The following is a 19491-nucleotide window of genomic DNA, read 5'->3' on the forward strand; positions in this document are numbered from 1 at the left end:
TATAAGCACAACATAATGATTTTAGTTATTAGCTCACTTTAGACCCAGTGTAAAGTACTCACAGTACATTAACATTTCCATTATCAATCAGAAAATTGCAGGTCAGCTCCTTGAATGATATGTTGCTCAGCACATTAAATCCTTGAACTCAGCAAAAATATATAAATACTTTTACTCCTGAAGTTATGGTTTAAGAGAGGCAGGGTAAATGGGCAATGAGAAGGATAATCAATTTAGAATGGTTTAAATGGAACAATAATGGATTGCTATTTTTTCCTTTTATCTAGTGTAGAAATTGAGTGCCCATGCTATCATTTTAGTATGAAAGAGAGAGCAATGAGTAACCAATCAAAAATCAACTTCTCAGCCTTTGCTTTGTGCTGCTACTTAAGCATCTGCTATGCGTACATTGCCTTGGGAGAGAGCCAAGAGATATTTACCAACTGATATCACTAGAGGAGGGCAAAGAACAAATTATTCTCCTTTTATTTGGGAACCAGAAGATTTGGTTTTCCATTTAACCTGGGGCCAACCCTGCATGAGTCTCTACAGATTCCTGTTTATCATTAGTCTCCTCTATTCCTGTCATTCTAAGACCCCAATAACACTTCCAGATGACTCTCCTCCATGACAGTGGCCTTCACCACAAAATAAAGCACACGTTTCTCTGAGAGTCTACAGAAGGAAAGCTGCTGGCGCAGCAGGGGGAGCCATGGACTGCGGCAGTCCTACCTCCCAGACTGTCTGCCTCCCCACAGGCAGCACAGCATAGTTAAAGAGAAACAAACTGCCTGTACTGGTCAGCTAAAAATACTTACTGGGAAGTCTTTTTAGAGAAAATATTTGATAATGTCCTTTTTGTTGGCATGTGGATATCTTTAAAAATAAAAATAGAACAGAACTTAAGCTCTTATTCCTCTCTAACTTCAGAATTCAGAGTTTAGGCTTATTTTACAAGAGAATGGTAAATGATAGTTTTTCTACTCCTGGGAATGAAAGTTGGAGACACAAATCCAGAAATGCAGTAAACAACATTATTGGTAATGATATGGATTGTTCACAGGCCATCTTACTTTTGTTGAAAAGTAATACCAACTTTTCTCTATGACCATTCACTGTGGATGCCCACTCTAGCACAGGCTAGTATTCCTCCACAACACGTCATCTTCAACAAATACTATTTCAGAAATGGGTGGAGAATTGAATTTTCATACATATGTATATAATGTAGACATAGCATGCACATAACGTATGCTTAATATGCCAAATGATCTCTAAGAATATTAAGGCTTGTTGTTGCTGAACGTGATATTAGTTAAAGTGTACCAGAGATCTTAGAATGTGAATACAGCAATTAGTGGTTTTAGCATTTTCTTTTCCTGTACAGTATTGTGTTTACATCTATGTTTTCAAAAATTCAATGTGCTAGTTGGCTATACTAATCATCATATTAGTATGAAAATAGTATGTAGTATTGTCAAATAAAGCCATAAAAGATTTTTAAAAAGATATAATCCCTGCTTTCAGAGAACTTAAATCCAGTAAGGTTGCTAAGATTTGCAGACAGATTCTCCATATTCTAGTTTACACAAATTTTAAATTTCAACACATTGTTGAATATATAGATGTAAAGAAAGTTTTCTGCTTAATTTAGACAACTGCTTAATTATTGTTATTCAAACAGTAACACTCTACTACTTGAACCCCTAAAAAATTCTCTAGCTTTCTGAGGTATCAAGGTAACTGAAATTCTACTACAGTCTACAAATCCCCTTCTTAGGTTAAACATTATCCCGCTTCTTCCAATGTCAATGGACCATTATTTAACTTTTCTTAGGCATATTCAATTGTTGGAACTCTAAATGTAACAAATTGTTATAATATGTTGCTTTTCTCTGAGAATCTGATTTAGGAACTAGCTATAAGTGAACTAACACATCATATTATTTAAAAGATCACCATCCCCTGTGAGAAACAGGACTCTAACCCCATGAATACACTGAGAATTGATGTGAAGGATTACTGAAAGGGAATGATGTGTAGAAAGGACAGAAATCAGGGGCGATAAGCTTGTATCTCTCACAATTGGTGGAAACTGGGTATGTTGATGGAGTTAATGTTACCAAGAAAAAAAGGAGTAAAATGGAGAAAAGGGGGGTCTCCTCAGTTACCCCAACTCCTAAAAATCAATCACAGTCAATAACCACATAGAAGTAGGATGATGGTGATAAAGGCAAAGCAAAAAGAGAGATTTCCCACAAATTCTGTGTTATCGATGACTAACCACACAGGGGCTAATGTTCACAACAGGAACAAGCCTTTATAAACTCATGCATTAAAGCTCTGTTTGGTTCTAATGAAAAAAAGAAAATAACCCTTTCTTAATTCAACATTTTTATGCCTTGGTCCCAGGCAGAACCACATGAACTTATTGACTCAAGCCCAAAGCAAAATGCAAGGTGCTGAAATTATAACAGACTTGTAGGAAATTTAAATACATTACTATTCATTAATAGGCACCAAAACTATAATAAAACAGACAGCGAAGCTTTTTCCACTAACATCAGCTATAAATGTGACTTGATTAAATAATTGTTGATTTGCTTCTCTAGCTACAGCTAATGACTCTATGCCAAATAGCAGTACAGGTTTTGTTTGTTGTGCAATATTTATGTGTACTAACATATAAAAAATTTGATAGCTTTTTCATTTTTCTTTCATTGTGTGTGTGTGTGTGTGTGTGTGTGTGAGTGTGTGTGTGTGCGTGTATGCTTAGTTCTGCAAAGTTTTGTCAAATGTAATGGGTCCTGTAAGCACACTACGATCAAATCATAGAATTAATTCATCACTCCAAAGAATGGTCTTTCTATAAATTTACAGTCATAGCTTATCCTTAACACCTGGAGACTACTTATCTGTTCTCCATTTCTATAATCCGGCTTGTTTGAGGATGTTCTATAAATGAAACAAACCATATGCAAAGTGAAATCATGAGAGTATATCCCTTTTAAAGATTTCATCTATTTTTAAAGTCACATATGACTCATATATATAAGCATATAAACGTGTTTACTTTCTATAGTATTAACTCAGTTTTTATAAAAGTGATCTTTAAGTTCAATTTGATTCAATCTCCAATACACTAGAGACAGCCAGGGGTACAAATTTGCCAGAGGACCATTCCGTGATGGTAGCACTGTACATCTTTGCTGGTTCAGTTTCACAGGGCTGGATTCTGTTACAAAGCTCAGAAGCCCCTTGTTTTAAAGTGATACTCTCAGCATGGAGCCCTGGTTTGGGGAGAGAACTGCCTCAGAGAAGAGACAACATATCCATTCCCACCTCTCTCTGATTTCTAGCAACACAATCCCAGAAGTGAATCTGCTGCACAAACAGAAGATAAAGAGTTAATTGCTTCTAACCAGGCCATAAGTTAACCTGTTTAAAAAAAAATCTGAAGGAAGAAGTACTCCAAAGGACTAATGAACACCCACATCTAAAAATAACTCCTTGCTTAATTAACAGTACACCACACAGTCACTCTAATTAAAACTGCTGGCCAGACCTAGGACTATTGGTTCCACATCTTTCACAGGCGTTAAAAAGTTCGATGAAATCATTTGAACATTATGGGGAAATAACACAGGCGACTGTAGAGAAGGGTATCTGAGGGGGAAATTAACTCTGTGCTAAGTAAGGAAGCTGCTGTGGAGCAGAAGTCATGCTGTGCAGAAGGTCAGAGCGAGAGATGGAGAGACAAAGGACAGAGCCAGAAGGACAAAAAGCTGCTCTCCAGGCCCCGGCTTTTTCCACAGATGGGAATTACAGCAAGGAGAGTCCATCTCTGGCTTCCAGAGGCTGAGCTAGCCTCACCTGGAGGAAGGCTTGACAGTTATTCAAAACAGGAAGAGTTTGGGTGGACCCTACCCTAAATAACAACAGCCAAGGTTTACTGAGTGCTTATTTTGTGTCAGGAATGGCTAACCCATATAATCTCATTTAACACAGCAAACCATCTTACATAGGATAACACTGAAGTTTAGAAAAGGTAAGTTCCTTGTCCAGCATCCTCGAGTAAAGCAATAGAGAAGCCAGGAAATGACCTTAGGCAGATTGGAACAATTTGTTGCCTAATTGTTCAACACATGCTTATTAAGTTTCCTGCTTCCGTCCAGATGAGTTGCTGAATGGGACCACCAAGACCTGCACTGGATACGTGCAGACTCTAAAACGCTGGCATTAACCCTTGACTCATGTTGCCTTTTTAATTTTTTTTTTGAGCATTTCATACATGAGTACTGTCTTCGCATCATTCCCATCCCTCCCAGTCCCCCACCAACTCCTCCCATGTCCCCCACTCCATCTCAATTTCTTGTACTCTTCTTTGATTACTATTATTGTTACATATACATACATACACTATAAATCTGCATGTATGTAATATGCTGAGTCCATTAAGTGGTGCTCCTGTATACTTGTGTTTCAGGCTGCCCACTTAGGAATAGATAACCTCTCCGGGAGCTGGTCCCTGGAGAAACCTGACTCTCCCTCCCTCGGAATTCATTGATTGCCTGTAACTCTCCATCTTGAACTGGGGCTCCATGGCATTCCCCCATCCACCTTGGCACTGTTTTGTCACTATGCAGATCTCGTTAGACAACAATGCTGTGGAGAGTCCATTGGCGCAGCTTCCCCGTCGTGTCTAGAATGCATTACCTAGCAGAGGTGTCTTGTCCCTCTGGCTCTTACGTTCTTTCCACCCCATCGTCCATGATGTTGGTGAACACACACATCTAAAAATAACTCCCTGCTTAATTAACAGCACACCACACTGTCACAACAGTGCCTACAGTCTACACACCAAGGCTCAAGGGTGAGCCTTGGATGTAGAGGTTGCATTGCATGGGTGTCACTTAGGACTGGGCACCTCACAACCACTTGTTCTCCGCATTTAACCAGTTCTGGAACTTTGTAATAGTGTCCGTCTGTTGCAAAAAAGGGCTCTTTGATGGGTGGTAAGAAGCACACTTTATAAATATAAGGCAGTTCACATACATTAATGGAGCATAGGAGGAACATAGAAAGGTCACATACTACATTAAGTCATTCTACCAGTTACTGCCTTTTTGGATTCAGAATGGCTAGATTACAAAAGCAAATGAAGGCTTCAGGGATGGATGGGAACTGGAGTGACCTGAGGTGATACACAACTCCACTGCTCAACTGGCAGCTGCTGTGGTGGTGCCATAATACCTTTTGAAGTAAAATTTCCTGGTTTTAAAAACTAATTTTCTTTTATTATTTAATACTATGCTAGTCAAAAACAAACAAAAAACAAATATTTCTGGAGTCAGATCCAACTTGCAGATCAGGAATCTGCATACTGTAGGTTAAAGGCACCCAAAGGCAAATTCAGAGGGGTTGCAATGGAAGAGTCTATAGAATGGAGCCCTGCACAGATGTAGAAAAGGTAGACAAAAACAGGTGGGCAGAGCTGGCAAGATGGCTCAGTGGGTAAAAAATGCCTACTGTCAAGCCTGATAACCGAGTTCACTCTCCAGGAACCACATGGTAGAACAAGAGATCTGACTCCTACAAGTTCATGTTTGACCTCATGAGTCCCCTTGCTGGCACCTCCCAACATACACACACACACACACACACACACACACACACACACACACAAACTCCATAAATGAAAATGTAATTTTAAAAAATGCTGGGCATAGTGGCACATGCCTTTGATCTCAATACTCAGAAAGCAGAGGCAGATGGACCTCTGTAAAACTGAGGCCACCCTGGTCTACATAGTGAGATCTAGGCCAGCTGGGCCTACAAGGAGATCCTGTCTCAAAAAAATAAATAAATAAATAAATAAAAATAAAAATAAAAATAAATAAAAGTGGGCAAGGTTTGAGCTATCGATGGGTATGTTCAACATCAGGGAGCACAGGTCAGAGGAATGTGGTTACGTACCTCATTTTCACAACTCTCAAGTATAAATTGAACATCTGACTCAGATGTTTGTAGATGCTGCTGTACCCGGCTCTGTGCTGCTGTCTACAGGGATATCACTCGTAGCATCTTGGCAGCAAAAGCAAGTAGACACCTTTCCCCACTCTGCAGACAAACAAGTTAGAGAAATTATCTGTTCCAAGGTCATAAAACTGATGGGTAGCCAAGCATGTAGGGCTGCCTGTGTCTGGAAGCTGAGTTCCTCGCTAGTGTCTGTTGTTATTTTTCTTGCTGGTCTTTAAATCGTACCTTGAGACTGAAATGCTGTGACTACCCAACACCCTGGGCACTTCAAAGTCTGGAGAAGACAAAGAAAGTCCACTTTGTCCTCCTCTTGACATCGATATTCTCTGAGGGGCAAGGCAAGGGTTGTCGAGCGCAGAGCATCAACACCACAGTGCTCCATTTGGCATCCACTGCCCTGTCCATGTTGTGTGACACTAGCCAAACCACTCAAGCACTCTCCAAGGCTCCCCAAGATTCAGTTCTTCATCTGATCAAAGAGAAAAATACTACAGCAACTGCCAAAGAAATGAGGCTTCAAGACGTTTCCAAATTCATCCCAGATTATTTTTAGAAAATGCTTTTATAAATGCCAGCATCACTAAATTCCCTCCTCATTCCTTCGTCACTCTTTAACACGAGGGCAATCCACTGCTGTGCCTGACTCTCAAGCTCCTTATGGACCCTGGTTACAGGCAAGAATCCTAACCCAGACAGTAACCACCTTTAAAGATGTGAGTTGCACTTTTTTCTTTTAAGCAGAGGAATGGCAGGAAGAATTCCAGAGAATATGAAATCCTGAGGCCTATGACACACATGCCTGAAAGATGAATGCTAATGGGGCTGGAGAGATGGCTCAGCAGTTAAGAGCATTGGCTGCTCTTGCAGAGGATCTGGGTTCAGTTCCCAGCACCCACATGGAGCCTAACAACTGTCTGTAACTCCTGTTCCAGGAGCTCTAACACCATCTTCTGGCCCCCTCAGACATTGCAGGCACATGGTATACTTGCACATATGCAGGCAAAACACAGATACACATAAAACTTAAAAATAATTAAATAAAATTTAAAAAATTAAAAACTTTTAAAAGATTAAAGCTAAAGACAAGCACACATATGCAGACTCAGTGTTGTAAGTTCTCTTTTAATATTTTTGTTAACTCACCAAATGCCAGCACTTAGTCACCTGTCTGTGAAGTTGGGGAATGAAACAGGGAGTTTGGGACCACTGGGAAAGACTACCCAGACTCAAAAAGCTCCAAGTCAGCCAAATTAAGCTTTTACAATTTTATTAGAATTTTAAAGAAAAAGAAATCCTCAGGGTAGGTGAGCTGGTAATCTTGGCAGCTGCCTTGAGGAGGTGCATGGTGGGAAGAAAGAAAGCCATGAAGCCATGCAGGTTTAGAGCCTGTGTGGGCGATCAGACACATGGCTGACTGGCAGCCACATGGCTGGGAGAAGGAAGCTTTAGAGGAAGTAAAGAAATACAAGATGCTAGTGGCCGTCCAAAGCCTTAAAGAAGAAAGGAGAGCCATAAAGAAAAGGAGAAATTATGCTGCCCTGAAGAATTCAGGGAAGCGAACAAACTCACGGACTACATGGCTGTAGCTAGTCCAGAAGTTCTGCCCAGTAGGTGGGATTCCAGGCAGGAAAACCTTGCTATCTCATTAATGCACTAGGCATTCCACCCGTCTATTTAGCACCCCCTTCCTAGGGGTGGTCCTATGACCAGAAGATTGATCAGTTAAACTTACACAAAATGGAGGCACTTGGGATATTACACAACTTATAGGGAAAAATCTCTCAGCCTTCACAACTAAAAACCTCAATGGTAACCCAGCATGGTGAGAAAACTGAGTATGTCCACCGTAGATGCAGCTTCATAGACAAATGTTGAGGGAGATTATCTAGCAAACTGCACAGTTAACCGCTATTAATATGTTGTGCAATATATAAGTGAAAAATGTTGGAAGGAATTACATAAACCACCACAAGGTGATCCACTTAGCTCTGTACATATAATACATAGCTATGGTATACTTCGTTGATGCATCTCCACTTCAAGGCGATCTGAAGGCAGGGCCACCTCACCTCAAAAAGAACTTATCTTCCTAACCACACCTACCTCCTTACTCTTTCTCTTAGCTGTTACTAGCTCCATCCCAATCTATAGATCTCACAGTTGTTTTCAGTTTTGCCCACTGTGGCATTCTCACACCTACCCATTGTCAGACCTGCTGTTAAACAGAAAGCTACCACCAATTCATAGGCAATGAACTGGCCTAGATTCCGAAAACTATAGCGCTGAAGAGGGGAGCAAAAGGCTTACGGTCATCTGGCGACATCTAAACAGCCCCAACCCAATATACTCAACTGCAAGGATGCATAGCTACAGGGGAGCATTTTACAGTGGGAAGCCTGAGGTTTTGAGTGATATCTCGGGCCTGGCTCCCTAAAACTGTGAAAAAGACAAAAACTTACCTGATAGTAAGATCAAGCTACAGCCTGCAGCCAACCAAAAAAGAAGTGGGGAGCTGTCCCACTGGCAAAAGGAGGCGTTAACAAAACACAAAATAGGAAGCGAATAAAAGAACTTCATTTCTGTCTGAAAACAGTATCCAAATCTGTTATGGTGCTACCCATTCATGATTCATCTCTGCCATCACACCTGGAGGCAAATGGTGACAGGGAAAAAAAAAAAAAAGACGTTGTCAGGAGATGCTTGCAACATGTTTAATTTTGCATAAAGAATTGATATTTCCCAAGGATTTTTTTTTCTAAAACATTAAGCCAGCCCATTGTTCTAATCAATCAGGCCTTTATGTATCAGCATTTTGCCTGTAAACATGTTCTTTAATTGGTAGGAAAACTTTAAATAGACTAGTTTCTTATCATTTATTTTTGTTATATTTCTGGGGAAAAGCTTTAAAACAGATTTGAGGTCTCTACAACTAGAATGATGGGCAAATCATAAACTTAACGCCCATTTGAACGGGAGCAACAGCTAAATGTGGCTTAGTGTTTGTCTTGGGGCTTCCCACTATCTTAAGATTTTTAAATGGTGGGTTATCATATATGAAAAATGTTATTTAGGATTGTTCAAGTTAAAAAGTGTTGATTTTACTGTTGAAGTCATAGAGCTATCAAAATTGTAAAAGTATATTTAGAGCTGGAATAAGATTAGAAATAAATTCTCACTTCCTTTTCAACTGCTTTATGGTGGTGCAGCAACTGTGTGGCAGGACTGTGATCTCACATTTACTGCCTGCTAGGCACTATGCTCAGCTCTTTATCACACTTGATAATCACCAGACTCAGAGACTGGCACTATTACTAACCCTGTTTAGGGTAAGGGGAAGATAGAGGTTACCACTTAATAACATCTTATTGACTGGTAGATTTCATGGCAATTAAATAAGCACCTCAACACAAACTCCTCAGAGAAGTGACTTGGTCCTCCATCCACAAGCAACAGCAAGTTTGAAGTTTTTATCTCATGATCGCTCAAAAAAAATATCTCCATGTAAACAAAAGTTCATTTCATCATTATGAGATATGTCAATGACATCACTCTAAGACTACTCAGCACTTAGGTCACTTTATTTTTCATTAGATTCTCCAATATGTGTGTGCCACATATGTTCAATACTTTGTGAATTATCTTGTGTTTCACAATACAACTCAGTTGGTTAATATCTTCCCTATTTGAAACAAAGACAGATAAGTATTATGCCTGGGATTTAAGGTAAGATTTTCTAATTCTCCAAAAAGAACAATGGATAAGATTAATTGTCTTGGTACTGTAGGAATACTTTGCAACAAACTATATTAAAACTGAGAAGCAATGGTCATATAATTCTTTGAGAGTTTAATTAAGTATTCAGTTCCTGGATCTGGGTGGTCATGTATAGATTACCACTACAGGGGATGGAGAGATGGCTCAGCGGTTAAGCTCACTGGCTGCTTTTGCAGAAGGCCTGGGTTCAATTCCTAGTACCCACATGGTAGCCAACAACCATCTGTAACTCCAGTTCCAGGAGAATCCAACACTCTCTTCTGACCTCCACAGGCACTGCATAACACGGATGTGCTTACATACATACATGTAGGTAATACATTCATAAAACATAAAAATAATAAAACATTTTAAAATAAAAAAAGAATACCATTACAACCACATATTTCTTCTGGAAGCTTCAGTGTGGGCACTTCCTCACAAGTAGCAGCCCAGTCTTACTTTTTGCAATAGAGAGTGACCTGCTCCTCTTGTTTCTATCCAGATCAGCAGTAGGAGACAAAGAGAAGGAATGGGTTGTGCATTTAGAGCAAGGACAGAAAAGGGGGAAATCACACCATGGAGAAACAATGTGATTGATTGTTAATCTATGGTTGTGTCTAATTATTATCATAAACTTATAATTCAATCAGCAAAGTTACTAATTCTGGATGCTCCGTGGTGTTGACCTCTGCTCAGTGCTTTCAACACCCTGTGATTCTAGCAGCAAATACTCAGAGGTATGTTCACAAGTATCTATTCATTCTCAATCCCTAGAATTGATCTCCCAGTTTTAGAAAAGTCCCTGAACCCCAAACACCGGGTGAATCATACAATGTAGATCAATAGACTTTTCAAGTGCAATAATTGTTTCTCTGGGACATTCCCATTAGTCCCAGGAGGAAGAATACTTTGATTGACCTCAAAGAACACAGCAGATGTGGGTAAGCTGTGTGCTGCTGACCTTATCAGGCAAGAGCCAGGCCTTGAAAATCACAGGGGAACACCCTGGGCATGTGTATATCAGCTGTGGGAAACCAAACGGCTGGTCAAGTATGTGTTCTTACAAATCAGCCAAATTTAAAATAAATAAATAAATAAATGCAGACCACGGAAGCAAAAGATGGAAATTAAGCCTGTGGACAGACGATTTCTCTGTACATTTAAAGACATTCTCAGGAAATAATACAAAAAGTAAAGGAAGTATGTTGTAAGCACCTGGGTATGTTTGACACATTCATAAAAAAGATTTTCTACATAAAATCCTAAGGGCCCAATTGTGTAAGCGCCTGGGTTCAGAGAAGTTCACCTTTGGTACCATATTTCTTGCTCCATGTAGGGATGCTATAGCCAAAATAAGATGGTTGGAAGAGGATGGAGAATAAGAAAACTATTTCTCATAGATAGTTCCAACCCAAAGGAGCTATTTACATTTAGGTAAGAGGGGGGAGGCAGGAGGGAAGGGGGTTCATCTAGGGGACACTCTGGAAGTCTCTACTTTGAAATGGGAGAAGTTTTTAGCTCCACTGAAATAATTTCCCAGCATCAACGGACTAATCAGCCTACAGCAGAGGCAATTCCTTTTCTGCTGTGAACTGGACCAAGAAACAGTGCATCTCTAGAGTAGAAGACTCACAGGCCACAGCACTGGGCATTTCTGAGGAAGTCACACACGCTCATGGACAAAGCACAATAGTGCTGTGCAAACAGCAACTCTCTGGGCTTTGTTTTGATTTTTTTATGTCGGCACACAAAGCATTGAGCTTCATGGCATCTGGATACACAGATGTCATTTTGCTTGATTTTCAATCGTTCCCTATACCGTGTCCCTCTTCCTTCCCCTCTCCCTCCAGTGGGGCCCCTTTCTTCCCACAGCTAGTTTCCTCTTTTCGGCTTCACAAGACAAATTTTGACAGTGTCAGGTTAAAATGATCTCTATCTGTAGTAAAATTGGTACAATACTGAACGAATGAAACAGATGTGGGGACAGAAAAGCAAGCCCTGGTTCACACTCCTGGAAGGGACTCCAAAGAAAAGAAAACTCAAAGGAGCCACCTAGGGAGACACAGCAGGTGTGGCCTAAGGGAGAAATTAAAACCCTGATATTATTCATATAAACGTCTCAGAATTTGCTTAAAGGTCAAGAATAATTTTCATTTATTCACATACGCAACTAGTGTTTACAGCAGGCCTACTACTATGCACCAAGTGTGCTATTAGATGTAGAGATACAGGGACAAATAAAAGCAAGGTCCTCATCTTCATAGAGTTCACAACCCAGAAGAGGAGAAAAACCATGGTATTGACTCACTACCTGGGACATATAGAAAACGGCTAGAGGAAAGGGTCATGAGGGTGAAAACCAAAAGGGGCAGATGGAAAAGCATAAGCCATGAGGTGAGAGGATGATCCTGATGTGTTTGAGAGTGACATGGAGTTAAAGGCCTGGAATAACCTTCATCCATTCACTCACCTATCCAACCAGTATTTATGGCAGACCTACTGTTTGCCAAGAAAATACGTCTGAATCATAAAGTACGAGGAAGAGAGTGGAGAGAGGGGCTGGAGTGATGGATGATGGGAACATTGGTGGCTGGAGCCAAATTTCTCATAAGGGGCAGTTTTATGGACCAACACCATAGTGGTTCAAACTTGGACTTTGATCACGTCTAAGCAAATCAGGTAACCATAGGCAGGACGTGCCCCTCCAGTTATGATAGATTAACACGTCTGTGTTCTCAGCGAGCATTTATGTTTATGACTCCTGAGCCAGGCCATAGACAAGGGAACTACCACCTCCACAGGCCTACCACAAACATGTAAGGTTGTTTTGGGTCACCATAATAACAGGAAGGTTTTCCTCAAAGTCCAAGGAAGCTGAACATCCTGAAGTCCCTGAGAAAGTTCCTGACAAGGAAAATGCCAGATCCCTCAAATTCCTGTCACACTTCCCATGAGGATCATGAAGCCAAATGGGGCTGTTACAAATTTTGCATATTAAATGTTAACTATTTTATAATTTATAATACTCGTTCTACTTAAATTTTTTAAGATTTTATTTATTTTTATTTTATATGTATGAGTGTTTTGCCTCATGTTTCAGAGTACCATGTGCATGCAATGCCCACAGAGACCAGAGAGGGCATCTGATCTCTTGGAACTGGAGTTAAGGATGGGTGTCAGCCACCATGCGTTCAGGTGCTGGGAACTGAATCCAGGTTCTCTGCAGAAGCAACCAGTGCCCTCTCCAGCCCCTCTATTTAAATTATTAGCCTTTGTAGATTTCTAACAAGGGAATAGACAAAGGTTTCCAAAAAGACTATTTTTAATTCATGCTGAGAGACAACACATTTTGCTTCATCTGAAAAAAAGGGAGGGGCAACATTTCCTCCCTTGAAATAGTAGAAATATAATATCTGGCACCAAAATAAATGTTTTTATTAGAGAAAAAAATCCTTCCATGGTAATTTCATCCCAGTACCCAATTAGAAAAAACTGAAGGAAGATCTAATCAAAACCATTAAGGGCTTCAGCTTTTAGCTATTAAGTTTCCATTCTCACCTCCTGGTACTGACCTCCTGGTACTGAATGCTATATAGGGATGACAGGCTATTTGTTGCACACACCCTGGAAATCAGAAACACACAATGGAAGTGTTTCCGATTAGCTGTGCAGGGCAGAGTGGTTCAGAGTCTCTCCAGGAGACACTCACTGTCATTCCTTTCTATGGTCTCTTTTGGGGTCTAAGGTCCAAGAAAATAAATTATAATTGTGCTGCTCTTGGCAACTTTGAAAATTATGTAGAAAATAGGACAAGAAAGACAGGGATGTTTCCTAGGACTCAAAGGAAAGTTGTTGTTATTTTATAGACCATCTGACTCCACACAAAGGGATGAGGAAAGGTCAGCTCCCTGCGTGATGATCTTGGGAAATAGCAGGCAGGAGAACACTCACATGAAGACAGACTAATTCTATGGTCAAAACATCTCTTCAGTTTTTAGCAGTAAGACAGATGTAAAGTTGAGCCAGAGACAAGTCTTCACACCATTAAACAGCAGTGAGGGGGATTCTGAAGCTGCAAGGGAAGAAGGATCCTACTAGCTTTTCTGATGATCAAAGAGAGTCATAATGCTATCCTTTCCTTACTGGTAGTCTTAGAACTGAGCCTATATGGATGTCTTTGCTCCTTTCTTCACATCAGTCTAGTTTCCATGCCAGGATGATTCTGCGACCACATTGTTAACTAGAGTGCCAACCCCCAGTCCAGCAGCTCTTCCATTCACACTGTGCCCCTGGCATTTTCTCTATAATTCATTCACGCAGCATTCATTTAGACGTCACTCTATGGGCTATGATTCTAGGTCTGGACAAAAATAGCAGTGAACAAGAGTCCCTGCTGCTGTAGAACTTAGAGCACAATGGAGTAGATGTGGAGTAGACAGATTTAGTGAATGATAATAATAATAATAGGATCATTTCAACAGGCAAAAAATAAATGCCACATAGAAAATCAAACAGGCTATTAGTCTACAGAGTGATGAGCAAGAAGGGCCTGGGGACAAAAGGGCCATTGTCTATTGGGTCCCAGCAACACTGGGATCATATCTTGGTTCTGCCACTATAATTAGCTCTAGGGAAGTTGTGTCGCTTCCTTATGACTCGATTTCTTTGAATATAAAATATAAATAATAGTATATGCCTCGCAGGATTTTCCCGAGGGTGAAATGAATTAAGACATGCTTTCATTGTGTGCATAGAGCAGTTTCTAGCATTAATTAAGAGCTTTCCTGCAACTATTGATATGATCATATGATCTTTAAGATCCTTTCCATTGCCATTATATATCTCTTCTTGCATTTCAACTGAGATAAAGAACAGATCTAGATCAGCAGAGCTGAGATATATTTTACATAATGCTACCCTCTCTCCCCTTGTCGTATAGATGGAATTGATAATTACAAGATAGTAATCGTCTCAAGCAATACTGTTGTATAAAGTAAAATAATCAAAACCTGCTTCCCTCCAATTTTGCCAGAAGATAAATCTTATGTTTATCTCCTGAAAAACACAAGATCCAATTTATGGAGACTTTTTACTCCTTCCTGCAACAATGAACAGCAAACAACTTGTCATAAGCATTTTTGAAAGGTCAGAGATGCCAAAATTTTTACTAAAGAGATAAATAGTCAAATAAAACACCTAGTAATTCCCAAGTTAAAAAAAGCAACTTTAAAGAAAAACAGCATAATTCTGATGGGTAATGAACATACAAAAGGATTGTGGGATAGGCGGTGGGTCCAATCTGAAGTATCAAAACCTTGTCTAGGTCATTTTACCCCCAATAGAAGATCTTGCGGTACAGCATATACCATTAATGTGGAATTCAAGCTTATAATGTTAGAAAAATTATTCTACATATGAAACAAAAGATTGTTTTAGGTTTGAGAAATAATAGTAAGTATAAGGAGTTTTTCAAAAGTCAGGGTAAGAATGTTTTGCCTCTTATCATAAGTCAATGCCAAGCTTAAATTCTGAATACTATTTTGAATCATATCTATTATCCTGATGCAAACCTCAAGTTTTTAAAAGACACTAATTTTTTCCTAAAAATTCACGTTTGTATCCTAAATGTGATTTGGAAATAGCTTGTTTTATTATAGATTGCTATAGATTGCTGTTATCTTTATAGGTAAATTTAAGCTTTTGTACCTTCAAAAGGTAGGTTTCCTATTTAAATGATCACTGTGAAGTTTAATATTTTTAATGAAGGTATTTCCAATACTCTTGGTACAGAGTATATTTCTAGTTAAAGTATTTTATCACTTAAATTGCATTACACATTATCTATTATCTGCTTATATTAAGAAGCCTCTATGAACAGTTAATGTTTACTAAACAATCAATAAACTCTAAATGAAGCAAGAATAAACTCAAACAAATAAGCAGACTGAACTTCAGAAGACAGACATGTCTGCCTCCAAACACGGTCTTTCTGAGAACTCATTTCTGCTCAGCCGATCGAATTTATCTTTTAATGTCCTCAAAGTTAACAACGGATGACATGTCTCAGAGCTTCAGTGATGCAGCAACTTGTCAATAACACAGAGAATTTAGAAATCAATTCATCAATTCACGATTTTTAATTGGATTATGGATGACTAATTTTAAATGATTAAGCTCTCCAATAATAAAAGTATAGAAAAATAAAGTTAGTTAATACAGAAGTAGGTAGCCACCTCTGCTTCTTCAATGAACTCAGCTTCCATTCTACCCTAATAACAGCACTCTGAACCCCTTTGGGTGGTATGGACATGAGGCAGGTGTAATGGAAAAGAGTGGTATAGAGGCATAGGAAGAGGCGGCCCATGTACAGTTGTGTGTGTGTGTGTGTGTATGCACATATATGTATATGTACTTCACAAATAACCTCTCACCCAGAAATCCACAAGTCCAATACAGTGTAGGAAAATAGGAGGAGATGCAGATGTCCCTTATTTCCTGATTCGGAGAAGGTCAAGGAATTTCTCCACTTCCCAGGTCTATACTTCCTGGTAGGGCTGTACTGCTGTTCACATATTCACATAATAAATATAAATATACATTGAATGTCCAAGGTAGACCAGCATCTTTATAATTGGTCTACCTCACCCACTTCATAATTGGGGATGCAGAGGTTCAGGAACATTAGACGACCTGTCCATAGTTCCACAGCTAGTTAAAGACAGAGCTAGTTAGTCTTCCAGTTCCTACACCCAGCAGTCATTCCACTCCACCATACGCCTCTGTTCTTGCTTGCCTAAACATACATCTTCTGACACTTACAATGGAAAAATTAATGAGTCTGCAAGTTAAAGATTGGTTTTAAACAAATTGGTTCATTATTATTTAATTGAGGAGGCTTTGAAGCAATAAAAGCCTTGCTTACAAAAAGCAGATAAGCAGCTCATGAAACACTGAGTTCAAGAAATGCAAAACCTGTCACAAGTCAATACGTGCTGCCTTCCTGTTTGATAAATGCCACCCAATAGCTTCAGAAGTATGAGAAACGCATGGCGTCCCAGCACTCCACAGGCACACATCAATGGGATCGGAAGCATAAAATATAAACAATAATGTACATATTGATTGTTCCGGACACTTGAAGCCCAACAAACATTTGAAAGGTCAGTCATTTTACTTGCATCAAATTACAGATAAGTCATTTGTTAGAAGCTGGAAACTTGGCTCTCCATGTAAATTTATCTCATGACCTATAAACTTAATCATACCAAACCTCTGTTAGCTTCTTAAGGCATAAAAAATGTACCAAAGGCGCTCGATCCCATAATGCATATACCAATAAACAATTTACACATTGCCAGGAAGAAAGAAATCTCTTCTATAGGCTGAATACCATGAAACAGTAGTTTTGCTTTGACAGAATGTGTTTCAAGCTGTCTATAAGTTCATGATTATGTGAGTTTACAAGCAAATATTGTATGCTTTTTAACTTGTTAAAAAAATACAAGTTTATGTCATCCTGTGTAAAGTCATAATTACTTTTACTTACAAAAATCTAAATTTGGGGGCTGGAAAGATGGCTCAGCAGTTAAAAGCACTGACTGCTCTTGCAGAGGACCCGGGTTTGAGTCCCAGCACCCACATGGCAGCTATGAACTGTCCTTAACTCCAGTTCCAGGGGAATCCAATGCCCTCTTCCGACCTCCATGGCATTGCATGATATGGGTGCACTCACGTACATGCAGCCAATACACTCATACACATAAAATAAAAATAATAAATAAAATATATTTAAAAAATGTTAAATCTAAGTTTGGGCTGATTGGTTGACCATAGAGTTTACCTTTGGATAATTTTTTTCTATAGTGAAAGATTTATTTCTTTTCTAAGTTCTACCAAAATAGAGTTCTGAAGCTCATTTGAAAGTTGTCTAGATGGCCCTTGTAGGGAGACCCTTTTCTGGCACTTTCTAGAGAGATGAGCTTCTGTCTAGTGGTCTGTCTGCTGCTCTAACTGGTTATTAGAAGGAGATAGTTCACAGTCCCAAGTCCCATTCCTTCTCTGAATAGGCATTTCCCTGGAGTCAGTATCCAACTTCTGACTTTAAACAGAAGGGATTAGAAGGCTTGAAATTCTTGCAGTTTATGTGTGCTTTATGAGAACAGCAATTCTACTTTTCTGGCAATGCCTCCAACTATCCAAGTTGACCTTTAGCTCCCGATCCTCTTGTGCCCACCTCCAGAGTGCTGTGACCATAGGTAGGCACCACCATGTCCAGTCCCTGTAGTGCAGGGGACGGAACCCAGGGCTTTGTGCTTGCTACACAAGCACTCTGCCAACTGAGTTACAGCCACAACGTCTTTTGTACACTTTTCTGGAGAATTTGTCTATAGTAGACAGTATTCCATTTTTAAGAAATCTAGGACATTAAATGAACGAAAGGAATTATAAAATATCAGCTTAAATAAAACCCAATTAGTAGTTAGTCAAAACAGACCTTTCTAGTCCTTCTTAAACCAGATTCACTATGAACATAGTTTCTGATAAAAACTCCATCTATAAAATAAAGCAAAGAAACTTTCCCTACTGTTTTTCTGCTATTTAGACTTTGAAAAGCTCCAAAAACCTGAACAGCTCAAACATTTTTTATACCAATCAAAATTCAATTAAGCCTATAGTATGAATTTTGAATTTAGAAAATTCAGTATCTCTGATTTGAGTGGCTCATTTTGAGTGGCTCATTTTATTCTGAAATCCATTTTTAAACTTCATTTTTGTCTAAAACTATTAGGAAGAAGGGGTGTTTGAGCTAAATGAAGGTAATGTAATTACTTTTAACTATGAACTATCTTTTTAGTACTTTTAGAGATGCATACTTTATTAGCTATCCTTTAATCATATACAATCTGCTGGCTAAGCATCCCCTGAAAAGAAGTCCTCAGTCAGAAAGCTATTTTCTGAGATGTAAATTATAAATCAATGTTTTGATGATTGACAAACCAGAAGTAAAACTTTTAAGTAAAGACAAAAGACTCTCATGATCCATAAGACAAAATTTTTTAAATGTTCAGAGTCGTGTCTTTTTCCTATAAAAACTGCTCAGCCGGCCTAAACTGAAGGTTTATGGTGTCACTTCAGGACAGAGGCACTTGCATTATTAAATTAAAGTAAATTCACATAGGAATATGTCAATGAGGTTTTCAGAGCAAAAATAAAAACGCACTTAGAATGTTCTCCCCTCAACTATTTCCTCAGGAGCTGCTCTGGTCCTTCAAGGCGGTGAGTCTAATGCAAACCTCACTGGTTCTTTGCTCCTCACCTCCAAGTGTAACCTCCTGAAAGTGTGCCACTCAGCTCTCTAGGCAATAAACTCCACAGGCCTGGATGGATGCCTGTGTACCTACAGTACTGCTTCAGGGCATTTCAATTTTAGAAAAATAAAACTAGATTATCCATGTGTCACCTGAGTTTCAAAAGACTATTCTCCGCCACAGTACCTAAAGTCAAAGAATTTCCTTTTGACATCAGCCTGACAGTGATGTGAAGGGGAAATCGAAGTCCCCGCTGGGATGTGAACACCCTCACATTGGTGAGACCAACGGCCCCACACGCCCGGCATTTCTTGTTCCCTGACAAGGCTTGTTTCGGTCCTCTCCTGGGAGCATTTGACAGCAACTGCACACAACAGAAGCCAGCAGG

General features: G+C 39.4%; 2 long non-coding RNA genes across 2 annotated transcripts in view; one reads left to right on the forward strand and one right to left on the reverse strand.

Annotated features, from left to right (window-relative positions):
• The window catches only part of LOC115068437, a 64240-nt gene extending 54696 nt beyond the window's left edge, over positions 1–9544 (reverse strand). Inside the window, exons 1-3 of the long non-coding RNA XR_003847787.1 lie at positions 9440–9544; positions 8499–8685; positions 5977–6120 (exon numbers count right to left, since the gene is read on the reverse strand). This is a non-coding gene — a long non-coding RNA (uncharacterized LOC115068437). The remainder of the gene's footprint in view (positions 1–5976; positions 6121–8498; positions 8686–9439) is intronic.
• The window catches only part of LOC115068436, a 72747-nt gene that overhangs the window by 11758 nt on the left and 41498 nt on the right, over positions 1–19491 (forward strand). The gene's annotated exons all lie outside the window — the stretch shown is intronic.

Source organism: Nannospalax galili, unplaced genomic scaffold (genome assembly GCF_000622305.1).
Source record: "Nannospalax galili isolate Female #2095 unplaced genomic scaffold, S.galili_v1.0 scaffold286, whole genome shotgun sequence".
Classification (NCBI taxonomy): Eukaryota; Metazoa; Chordata; class Mammalia; order Rodentia; family Spalacidae; genus Nannospalax; species Nannospalax galili.